Consider the following 12,949-nt stretch of genomic DNA (forward strand, 5'->3'; position numbering starts at 1 on the left):
CCAGCGCCCCCCCCACCACCACCACCTGAAAATCGACTGACCCAAAAGTCGATTCAGTCGACTAGAGTGTAGCTAAATCGGAGCAGCATCGCAAGCAAGAGCAAGAGCGAGAGCAGCAGCGCGAGAAAGAGCAAGAGCAATAGCAAGAGCAGACCAGGCAAAGGACCGAGAGCAAGAGCAGAGCAGCAGCACGAGCGAGAGCTAAAGCAGCAGCAGGTCCTACTGATGTGGACGTTGCCGCCGAGGGAGCGACGCCGTGGAGGAAGTGGCCGGCGATGCCGCCGTGGATGGAGCCGCGCCGTGTCGGCTCGGGACCGAGCACCGGCAGCACCGTGAGATCGAATCAAGAAGAAAATGCGGCGATTAGTGTACAACCTCTTCGGTGTCACCGATTAGGCCGCAGCTTCATCCGAGGAAACGGTGATGATGATGCTCTTCCGGTGGTACAGGTGAAGACGGCGGTGTGGGAATGGAGGTGGCGCGAAAGACGAGGGGAACGTCGGGGCAGCTCCTTGGAGGTGGAGGACGGGGTGGCTGAACCGGCGGGACGATGAGATCGACGACGGATCCTCATCCGGTACGGTGGATGAGGGACGTCGAGGTGTTACTGTGGACGACGTCGTCGGGGAAGAGGCTCCGGCTGGGTGGCGGATGGAGCAGGGTGTGGGGTTTCATCGTGGGTTTTCGTGGCCTCGGTGTACGAATGGGTGGGCCGATGGGATGGCAGTGGGGAACCATGGCTTAGAGACGCGCTTGTCCGAAATGTGGGGTAAGTTACGAAAGTACCCCCACCGATTTGAGGCGGTTCTTTCGGTTCAGGGGTACCACGGGCATTTCGCTTGTCTGGATTTCACAGGAGGTGGGAGTTTTCGCGCGCGTTGTAATTTCGGAATAGCAAGGCGCGGTTTGAGATGGAGGGAGTTGTCGGAGCACAACGAGGCAAAGATATATCTTAAATATTTCGGGCTAACAAGGTGCGGGTTGGAATTTCCGGACAAGCCTAACGTGTACTGTCCCAAATCAATGCGCCCTACAAATGTCATTCGAAACTTTGAATTTATGTTATGTTCAATTAAAATATTTCGCTCAGTGTATAATACATGCAACCTACTACTCAAATGAACGTTTTAGTGCATTCCAAACGTATATATACTACCGCTTCAATATGAACTAAATATGAATTCGTTTCTCTATTTGAATAAGATCTATAGTAATGATTGTTGTGAAGTCAAAGCATTTGAATGCGGTGCCTGCCTACAACATACAAACACACCTTCACTCTCCTCCTTTATGTGTCCTTGCCTCATGTCTCTCATACGGTCAGACACACGTGTAAACTCTCGCCCCTGTTTTCATCGCTCTCACTACCGCACACTCCTCCCCCTATCTAGCTAGTAGTTGGGCCTCCCGCACCACCTCCTAGCTCCATTCTCTCTGTCTATCCGTCTCGCTGGGCCTTATTTGCCTCCAACAAATGGACGTACACCGACCGATCTCTCGCTATACATATAGCTAGCTAGGTCCTTATAACTCGTTTTTACCCACACGTCAATCGATCTACCTCATTAGTTGTGTCTCTCCCTTCCTCCGACAAACAACAATTGATCTACCGATCTAGTTAGGTTTGCTTACCAAACACATGGTTCCCCTTCATCATCCATGGATGCGTCCCGACAGATCTATCACGCACAGGCACACACAGAAACACATCCCCACTCTTATTGATAACATTGCAGTTCCACCCTCAGTTTGCCTAGTAGGCCTCTCCCACCATCTTCGAGAAGCAACTCCATCACCCATCCAGCACTCTACCCCTCTCCCTCCCTCTCCCTCCCTCTCTCCCTCCTCTCTCTCTCTGTCCCATCATATTTCCCGTCCTTCAGTTATGTATGGATGTCCACCTATCTCCCTCAAGACATAGCTGGGTCTCTCCTTCTCAACACATATACGAGTTGTTCTACCTCTATAGTTAGGCCTCTGCCTACCCCTCCCACCACCCCCTCCCCCCCACACACACCGATACATCGAGCGCTCTAGTCATGTCTCCCTGCCACACACAAACTTGACATGTGCCCTCTAATGTTCCAGTAGGCTAGTCGCCCTATATCTTTGACTTGTACACACAAACAATTTCGATGGCTCTCTTCATCGATCTCGCACCCACCCACTTGATCCTCTCTTTGACTCTATCGATAGCTATGACCCGTCCCTCTCTTCTCGTGGATTGCCCGACCCTCTATTTATGATATGGATAGGCCTCCATTTCACACACATTGCATGCAAAATTTTGTTTGAGATGTCATCGACACATATTCCCACAAATAATTCAGGAAATCAACCCCCACCCCACCCCCACCCCAAAACAAAAAACACTCACGAACGTGGTTCGTATCTCTCACACACACCCCACGTAGGTGGGGGACGTGCACGAAGAGAAGAGGTGCATGCACGGCGCACGTACTCCCGTCTCTTTCCCAACCACACCCGCGCGGGTACACGGTGGAGCTCATTTTTGTACGAAAAAGGCAGCCCACGTGGTAATTTGGCACGTGTACTGGTTGTCCACTTGGTGGAGGGAGGATCATCTACCACGGGTGAACAAACAAATTGCGACTTGACGTGTTATGTTAAAAAAAAGAGGCAAACCATGTGGGGCCTACCTTAGAGGCAAGGCTCTATACACTGGAGTACTTTTGATGTGTCCTGTCAACTCGCAGAACGAGGAGAAGCTTGCTTAGTACGTCGTCTCCCCCGCCCACGGGCGCGGTGGCTCGCAGAATGAGGTGAAGCTTGCTTACCACGCCTTGCGCCCGCTCCCTCGCCCACGCGCGCAGTGGCTCGCAGCCCGAGGAGAAAATTTTACTACTCCCTCTGTTTACTCCTCGTCCCTACTACCTTGGTTATAGAGATTATACTATCATATTGTTTGGAATATATATGTACTTTAGTAGATTTCAATATGAACTACTAGTACATACTCTAAACACTGATGTATATAGACGTATTTTAGAGTGTAGATTCACTCATTTTGCTCCGTATGTAGCACTCTCCCTCGCCCCTCGACCCCGTGGACGTGCAGCAATTCATTCGGTCTCATATAGCCAGAACAATATATACTGCACTACCATTATTGCTCGACTTCCCGAAGAGGCGAAGAGCCAATCGCAAGGTTAATATCTTGGAGATGCCAAGCGCAAGGTTATAGGAGAACGAGTAGTAGGTGCCGCGTCATTTATAAATAAAGTTTTTTTTCTTCAGTGGCACGTATGCAATATGACAGGTTCATATGGAGAGAAAAGGAAACCGCTCCACTATATACATAGTCAGGAGGGGCCAGCCTACACGGTTGCTTGCTAGGGTTGCTCTCTTCACACTCTCTCGCACAAAACGACTGTGGCCACATCTCTAACATCCCGGTGGATCACGGCCGCTTGGGGAAGGGGTGGATGCTTAGTGTAGATGTGGTGGCCGTCGCCAACGGTGAAAAACCATTGTCGGCATGTCCCGGTTAGGGGTCCCCGCCGTTCTCTCTCACAAAGCCGGTGTGGTTGCCTTTGCCCTTGCTCACTGCCGCGACGTGGGCAGTTGCCGCCTCCCTCCGCCCTCCTCAAGGTTGAGCTACGTCCCTCAGGTACAACTCCCATTACACCCGGCTTGCACCACTGCTCCAGCTGCCCACATCACTCCCTGTGGATATTTCTCTACTTCTTTGCCCCGCACATACCTCTACTGGCTTCTACGTAGTGTATTTGTGATGAGTTTATGTCTCATCAACTAGTCCCGGTAATCTTATTCTAATCAAGCTTGTTCAATTTCTTTGCCACAGGGATGCTCATCTCGATTTTGGTGAAACTGCACAAAATGATCCGATGGTCAAAAGGTTGCAAACTTCATTTATTAGGAAGCTCGAACATTGCCAGCAAATTGAAGCCTGGTCAGGGTTCACTGTTCAAGGGCTAGGGACTGCATGGATCGTTTTTTCTTTAGCTGCCTCTGTTCCAAAATAAGTGTCACCTTTAGTAGTAGTACAACTTTGTACCAAAGTTTGCACAAAGTTGAGAAACTTATTTTGGAACGGAGGGAGTACATACTTGCTATGATTTGTCAATCATTGAGATGCAATAGCATGCATGTTAGTCTCCTTTGTATTTGATGAAATGTTGCAATGGGCAACCTTGGACGCAAGATACATGTAACAGAAGCTGGAAGCTTCATAGCATTGTACAAATTTATCTCGCTGATAAATTACAGTACGTACTATACTAGTACTTCCTCCATTCCTAAATATAAGTCCTTGTAGAGATTTCACCATGAACCACATGCGAATCACTGAGCCTGCATGTTTTCACTGCTCTTGCATGCCTCCGCTGTAAGAATGGAGAAAATTGTAATCTAGTAGGTATACCTCCTTTCGCCGAAAGCGTGGGACATCCAGCAGTCCTACAACCTTAGTAATAAAGACCAATGAGCCGTCAAATCACAAAGACCCAGCAGTAAGTTGGACGGACGAAGCAACCATCACTCTTGCGCTAGTGAGAGGTCGCGTCCCCTCTGCCCGGGCATGAATGCGGCACCGATTCTTTGGAGCGGTGCTGGCCGTTTCGGGCGGGAAGCGCGTGCGGGCGATGGAGGGGCTTTGGGTGGGCCAGGCTGGTCAGGAGCGGCCGTGGCAGCTGTCTACATGTCCCTACCGGACACGCCCGGAAACGAGAGGATGCACCGACTCTCGCAGCTAAAATCGTACACTACACAACATCTCTTTGTAGGAGTAGGTCGATCTGTCGCTCTCTCTAACACACACATGGTGTTAAACACACACGCACACACACACGCACGCACCTTGGTCCCGTTGCACCTTCTAATGTGACTTATTACACCAAGATGGAGGGAGTAGTAAGTATACGAGATACGGTGGCACACTGACTTAAGTCGAATACAAGTGCCCAAAATTTGTGTGCATGTTATAATAAGGATTCAGGAATGTATAAAAGGTTATTTCCCTCTCATTGAACATAACGGGAGGGTTGTGTAGCTGGTTAGCCTGTTCGCTCATCAAACTTGAGGTCTCGGGTTCGATAACTACACTTTAGCATGATTTGTGCCACGAGGATTCTCTGACTGGTCAAAATGTTTTCTAGGCTTTGCACGCTTCACACTCTCTCTCCAGTATATATATACACGCTGGAGCCTCAGCGCTTGTAGTTGCTCTCTTCACACTCTCTCGCCCTCTCCCGCTGGAGCCTCAGCGCTTGTAGTTGCTCTCTTCACACTCTCTCGCCCTCTCTAGATCTAAACAAGACTTCGTCGGCCTCTCTCTCCCCTCACTGCTACTCAAAGAGCCGGCAGGATCCGTCCGCCGGGAAGAGAAGGAGGCTTAACATTGTCGCCGTTGGCGAGGGACTACCGGCGCAGCTGTTCACTTTCCACCCAGTGGCGGCGCGGGAGGGCCTCCGACCCCTTCTTTTTCGCCGCCGTCCCGTCGCCCGCCGAACCACGCCCCAAGAACCTTAAGGTATAATTTACTTACTCCACATGCATTGCTCTAGCTTCATGTATACCATGAATCTAGGACGCGGTTCAAAGAGGAAAGGAGTGGGAAAAGTTGTATATAGCATGAATCTCAGACGTGGTTCAAAGAGGAAATGAAGGGGGAAAGTTGTATAGCATTAATCTAGGACGTGGTTCAAAGAGGAAAGGAATGGGGGAAAGTAGTGGGGAAAGTTGTATCGCATAAATCTAGGACGTGGTTCAAAAAGGAAAGGAAGGGGCGAAAGTACTAGTTCAAAAAGGAAAGGAAGGGACAAGGCTGTAGGGTTTGAGCAGGACTAGATTTGATGCGCTCACATAGGGAAAGGTGTCTGATAACAAAACTGGGACCAATACGGACTGACACAGAGTTTTTATAGTCCCTACACCAAAATGTCCCTCTAAACAAACACCCTCTAATAATGCCACTGCAAAATTGATGCAATGCCACAGTTAAAAGAAAATTACATGTTTAACGAATTTTATTGTTAATATAATCTCTATGTTAATATTAATCAATGCCACCGTTTGAGAAATGCTACTGTCTTGCTTTCTTTCCTATTTAGATAAGGTAGATGCTTCTTTTTGTTGGCTTCTGTGTCATCCACTGTTATTGACCACTAATTGTTTCCTTTGCACCTCTATGTAAACAGGGTTATCTGCTTCACCTCGTTGCCATTGTGACCTTTTGTTGCACTGCACAAAACACTTTTGTTTTAAGAGTGTTTTGTGCAGTTCAACCTAAATGTCACACCGACAACGTTGCTTGATTGCTTGATCTTAGTGGAACTGCACAAGAGGAGATCTTACTTCCTATCTGTTAAGGCGAATTTGGTTCAGATCTTCTTCTTGTGAGTTGTTTGAATTCCGCATCCTGAGAGGTCAGCACTAGCCTTCTTTCACATGATTTTGCAGTGTGCATTCATATGTTGTGCTACTTGTACGATAATGTTGCTTGATTTTAGTGAACTACACAAATGGAGACAAGACTTCCAATCTGTATGTGCACCGTAATATCCCATTGAGGTAAGATAAGGATATTTCACAACTGTTGGCCTGTATTTTGCCACTTTCATCAGAAAATTAAGTTTAGTACTATACTTGTGCTCCCTAATTGACATGCCAAATCTTACATTGAAGGCGAAGCTTGTTTGTTATTGAACCAAGTGATGAAGGGGAATAACAAGGGGAAGAAAAACAAAAATCAACTCCCGATGCTATAATGAAGCACTGGAACTGTGATGGCACAAGTAATGATATAGTTTTGCATCTTAATTTATTGCTATGGCTGGAACGAGCAATTGTTTTGCCACTGATTTGATGCCACTCTTAATGTAATATGTAATTATCTCTACCTGTGCAAACAGGGATCTTCTTTGAAGATACCATATATTTTAGTGGAACTGCACAACAAGATGTTGGGAACATTAAACTAATCGAGGAGTATATAGTAAGCTTGGCCACCACCGTAGATGCTTCATCTGTATGTTCTACACAATAAGCCTCCTGACAAAGGTTGGTACTTGCCCACTGATTTCATCCATATGATTGAGCTTTGTCATCTCTATTGGTGTTGTGCTACTGTGTAGATATTGTCATGAAAAAGTGGTATTGTCCTTGAGAAGTGCTTCATCTGTGTTGTTTTAAATATTTCCTTTCCTTTTTTCGAGCAAACAGTGATGCTAGCATTTAGTAGTCCTCTTGTCGTTGCACAATAGGATCATCTTCCTCTGCAGAAGAATATGGAGTACGTGAAGTGACTAGTTCCGACTATGCCAGGATGAAGAAGCCCTGTCTATCTTATCATCAGAAGGAGCAGTTGAAGAATGGTTACATTACTCCCCACAAGACCAAACTAACTTCAGCTCAGAAGGACTGACAAAATCTCCATTTTTTTGCTATTGTTCTAGGATTCTTTCTGGTGAGTTCCATTTTTCTAAAAGTGTGCTCTACATGGACCATGTATGTGCCTGTTGAAACTGTCAATTCATAGTATAGTTTGCTCTATACTAATCACTTTTTTGTATTTGTGCAAACAGGGGTGCTCAGCTTGATTTCTATGGGAACTGCACAAAATGTTCATGAATACATCGAATCATTCATTTCCGCCACAAGAAAGGAGGTGCCGATAAGTTCAAGGCGTTGCATTCTACAATCATACAAGCTACGCGTGAATTTGGTTGATTTTGGTGGAACTGCACAAAAAGAACAGCTGGTTTATTTAGCATGAGATGCCATGTCAATGTCCGAACTGATGGCAAACCTTGTCCATTCCACAATCGCAGGCATTTGATATTTTGGAATGGGACAACCTTGTCAAATTTTGCTCATTGATTTTAGCAAGACATGCGTTTGATATTTACGAATGGGACGCCCTTTGCTGTCAGCAGCGTCGATCATTTTTTTCTTTATTCTTTAGTTGTGAAGTAAATATTTCCTCTGACATGTGAGTCGCTGAGATGCATAATCATCGATTGTTTTGAATGTTCTCTGTGGATTGCCAGGCCTGTGTGTTCGATTGCAATGTACAAAAACGCTAAAAAGCTGCTCAAACTCTTTGTACTCCTTCTGTTCCTTTTTACTTCACACATTGTGTAAGTGCATACTTTTTGTATAAGATTGGTCAAAGTAGAGATACTTTGACTGCAGACAAAACTTGTATGCAGACTAGAAAGGACCGGAGGGAGTACATGTGAAACTGCTGCAAACAAGGTGATCACCCTGGGAACGATGCTAGTACGTATTGTTTTGCATGTTCATCCAATGCTAGTGATACAGGAATTCGAACTAATCGAAATAAATTCATTCATACACGGTTGGATTTCATATAAACATGCCGGATTTCATTACATTTCAACTATAAAGGGGTGCGCTGGATGTATAATTAATTAACCGGCCTAGCTTGTCATAGCGATTAGGGCAACTAGGAGCCCAATGATCAAGATCACCACATGACAAACACCTTTCTTCTTGTCATTCTTCTTCTTGAAGTTCGTCTATTGCACAGCCTTGTTCTTCCCATCAAACTTTGCTTTACCATCAAACTTGCCCTTGTTCTTGAACTTGTGGGTCTGGAAGTTCTTCTATACCATATTGGCACTAGATCCTCCCTCAATTCCTCAAGCATGTGTGTCCTTTGCTCTCGCCTTTTCTTCCACATCAAGAGTGCCAATGAGATCCATGAAGGAGGAAGCTTGGTGACGAAGGAGGTATAATTAATTAACCGAAGCTACCCACCTGTGTCCCACTGAGCCAAACATAAGCTTCAGTGACTTAACTCTAGGTGCAGTTGCGTAACTGACATGTGGCCTGTTGGGCCCATGTGTCAGTCGGCAAACTGCACCAGCAGTTAAGTAGAAGCAGCGTTATTCTCCAGCAGAACTCCCCGACTCCACGTCACCGCCAAGAAGCTAACCGGCCGTCAATGATCAACCCGCCTAGCTTGGCTTTAACAGGAGGGTAGTAGCGGTGGCCTTACTTGGACCCGAGCGGCGGCGACCTACCGTGTTCTACTCTTCCTTGTTTTCTGTGTGGCGCGGCCTCGTTGGCAGCGGGGCGGGGTCTCGGTGGAGCCGGCGATGTCCTCTGTCTTGTTGCCGGCGGGCGGCGCCTCAGCGGAGCGATGGAAATCCTCCCCCACGTTGCCGGCAGGGTGGGGCCTCGGCTGAGCCGGCAATGTCCTCTGCCTCATTGTTGGCGGGGCGGGGCCTCGGCGGAGCCGGCGGTGTCCTCTGCCTTGTTGTTGGCGTCGCAGGGCCTCGGTGGAGCAGGGCCTCGTCGACGCCAGCAAAGCGGGGACTCGTCGGAGCCGGCATTGTCCTCTGCCTCATCCTCGGCCTCGCCAAATAGCGCCTCGCCCGCTTCATCGCCCTCTTTGCTAGCCTCTTTGTAGGCGGCCGCAGCCTCCGCCACCCGCATGCGGTACCGCAAGCGCTCGAGGCGGCCCTTTCGGGCGGAGCGGTACGAGTCAAGCAGCGCCTCCTGCTCCGCCCGCTCCGCGACGATCTGCTCCTCCGCCTGCAGGTGCTCCTGGAGGAGATAGTGGTTGTAGGCGGCGTCGGCCTGCACCTCCCGGAACTGCTCCTGACGCATCTGCCTCACACTGTCTAGATATTGGGCACGGTCCTAGCCGATGGTCATGGTGCAATGCACCGGCGAGGATGGCGTGGCGGAGCGGGTTGGCGCCGGATCATCGACTACCATGTTCTCCATTGGGACGTCGTCGTCCTCCGGCTGCCTACCGGCCAGCCGGTCGGCAGCAATGGCTGCCATCTCCTTGTGGTCCGTCGTCCGCCCGTCCCAAACAGCGCTGGACTGCAAGGAAGCCATGGTGGGCAGTAGTGGTGTGGATAGGAGAAATGGAATGGATGCGGATGACTGCGGCTATGGCCGGCGCAGCAGTTTATATAGCAATGGTGGGCGGGCGGAGGGACGGACGTGTGGCGCCGGAGTAGCCGCATCGGCAACCGCGTATCATTAATGTGGGCGGAAGATGGACGGACGGACGGCACTTGTGTCATTTGAAGGCGGAGCAATCGCCTGCATCGGGAAGCGGGGCGGGCGGCGCTGACTGTTTCGGGCGGAAAGCGTGCGCGGGCGAGGAGATGACTTTACTTGGAGAGCATGACAATGGGGACCCACCAGATCCATAGCCTCACGTACGCAAGTGCCTCCTTATTATATATATATATATATATATATATATATATATATATATATATATATATATATATATATATATATATATATATACTCCCTCCATCTAGGTGAATAAGTCGTATTAGAAGGTGCATCACGACCTAGGTGCAAGCAGATTGGTGGAAAAGAAGAATATTTCTCTCTTCTAAACACAACATTTAATCACAGCAGTTAAGAGGATGCCTTATTAGCTACCCATGCAGGCCATCGTAATTCATAGCATGCAAAGGGCTTTTATTTCTTGCCTAATAACCGCATGGACGTGTTGCAGGCATTGTTCCTTGCCCGAGCAAAAAAAGGAGGAAAGGGGTTTCCACGGGAGACAACGAGGCAGAGGTGGAAGCGCTCGCTGGAGTAATTTATTTTGCTTCCCCCTGGTTTCCTAACATCACGGTCCCACACCATTGTAAACCTATATAGTAGTCAATAAACGAGAGAATTGCACAAGAAGCGGCCGACAGCTGGGACCAAGCAGCTCGAGCAGTATTTGTGTTTTTGAGGTGTGAGCACTACCGATTTTTTCGATGTTTAACCCAGATATTAATTTTTCTCCTCTGAACAACAACGAAAACATCGCTGCAGGTATTAACTGGGCGGGCTGTGGCCCGTCTAGCCCAGGCCAGATATCCAGCCCAGATATTAATTTTTTTCAAGCTGAAAATGGCTAGCCCAGCTATACTTTTTTTAGGAATACCGAGGCAAGGTCAAGTTGTTATTCTTCACCTCGCTGGGCTGCAAATCTTTCCTAGGAGGGTTGCATTAGGATTAATAAGAAAATGGGCTTTAAGAAATAATAAATGGGATGTAATTATAAAAACTAGGCAGTAACTATAAAAAATGCTCCAAACACGTGATTACTTTATAAAATATTATTTTTGGATATGGAAAATTCCAATTTCATTAATTTTTGCGAGCGCAATGTTTCATCCAACGGCCGTAGTGCTTCTTCAACCTCTGGTCTTCTTGCTCCAGCCGCCCAAAGCAGCGCCGGTCGTGCCGCCTGCTCCTGCCTCCTGTGGCCAGCTGTGCTGCCGCGGAGGCCTCACCGCCCCCTACTATTCCCACCGCTGGCCAGGCCCAGCGACGGCAGCCTCACACCGCAGCCAAACGAGTGAACCCTCATACTCCTCTCCGCGTGGGCATCCACTGCCGCGTCTTCACCGGCTCTGAGTCGTCCCCTTCCTAGGCCTCGCCGTCGTCCACCGCCCTGGTGCTCTCAGTGCGCCGTGGTCAACGTGGTCAAGGACCGACTTCCATCGGACGTGGACTGTACGTGGAGAGGCTGACACCTGGGTCCATGGCGGTAGCAAGGAAGTGCCTCCTTATTACACGGAAAATAATGATTCCTCCACCTGACAGCAGGGACCCACCGGACGGGCCACCGTATTTCGTGAAAAAAATGTTTCCCCCTGACAGCTGGGACCCACCAGCTACACCTTCGCACGCAACGAAGTGCGTCCAGGCAAAAAAAATGATTCGCCCCCCTGACTGCTGGGACCCACCAGCTATATCTTTGCACGCAAGGAAGTGCGTCCAGGCAAAAAAAAGAAAACCAAAACGATTCGCCCCCTGACTGTTGGGACCCACCGGCCCCCCGACTGCTGGGACCCACCAGCTACATCTTCGCACGCAAGGAAGTGCGTATGGGCAAAAAAACGATTTGCCCCCTGACTGCTGGGACCCACCAGCTACATCTTCGCAGGCAAGGAAGTGCCTGACAGTCGGGACCCACCTGGTCGAAGCGTACGTAGCGTTATCATTCTAGTCGCGAGCATGTACGTACATATTGGTCGATGTAGAGGCGCGCATGTGTCGTAGTAGAGGCACGCACGTAGCATGTACACGTACGTATAGCGGCCAGGGTGCAAGAAAGAAAATACGGCCACGTATGTGTACATGCGGGCGGGGTCTCGAACGCCTACTCGCGCATACGTACGGCGAGGGCTCGTGTACATGGCTGGGTCAAAACGGAGAAACAGCGTCGTCGTCGTGTTCATGGGTCAGAACGGAATGCGTGGTCGTGTTCATCGGGAGGGCTTGGACGGAAGAGGCAATGGAAACGAGGCCTGGCGTACCGCACAACGGAGGAAACGGACCTCCTACGGTCGAAATGGGGGTCCTGTTGACCGGGAGGGGTCTGGCGTACCGCAAAACGGAGGAAACGGACCTCCTACGGTCGAAACGGGGGTCCTGTTGATCGGGAGGGGTGTGGCGTACCGCAAAATGGAGGAAACGGACCTCCTACGGTCGAAACGGGGGTCCTGTTGATCAGGAGGGGTGTGGCATACCACAAAACGGAGGAAATGGACTTGTGTTGGAGCGCTACGGTCAAAACAGGGGTCCTGTTCATCGGGAGGGGTGTGGCGTACCGCAAAACGGGAATCCATGGGATACTGTTCATCTCCACCGTCGACCCCCTCCAGCCTCCACGAGCTACTGTTCATCCATCGTCAACCTCCTCCAGCCTCCACGGGCTCCTGTTCATCCAGCCTCCACCGCGCGCTACTCCACCGGCTACTGTTCAACCACCCCTCCACCGTCTACTGTTCATCAAGCCCTCCACACCACGGGGTCCTGTTAAACCACCCCTCCACGGGCACCCCTCCATCGTCTACTGTTCATCCTGCCCTCCACGGGGTGGTCCTGTTCATCCAACCCTCCACGGGGTCCTGTTCATCCAGCCCCAACCGGCTCGATTGATCGGGGTCCTGTTCATCCAGAGGCA

Source organism: Triticum dicoccoides, chromosome 2A, assembly GCF_002162155.2.
Source record: "Triticum dicoccoides isolate Atlit2015 ecotype Zavitan chromosome 2A, WEW_v2.0, whole genome shotgun sequence".
NCBI lineage: Eukaryota > Viridiplantae > Streptophyta > Magnoliopsida > Poales > Poaceae > Triticum > Triticum dicoccoides.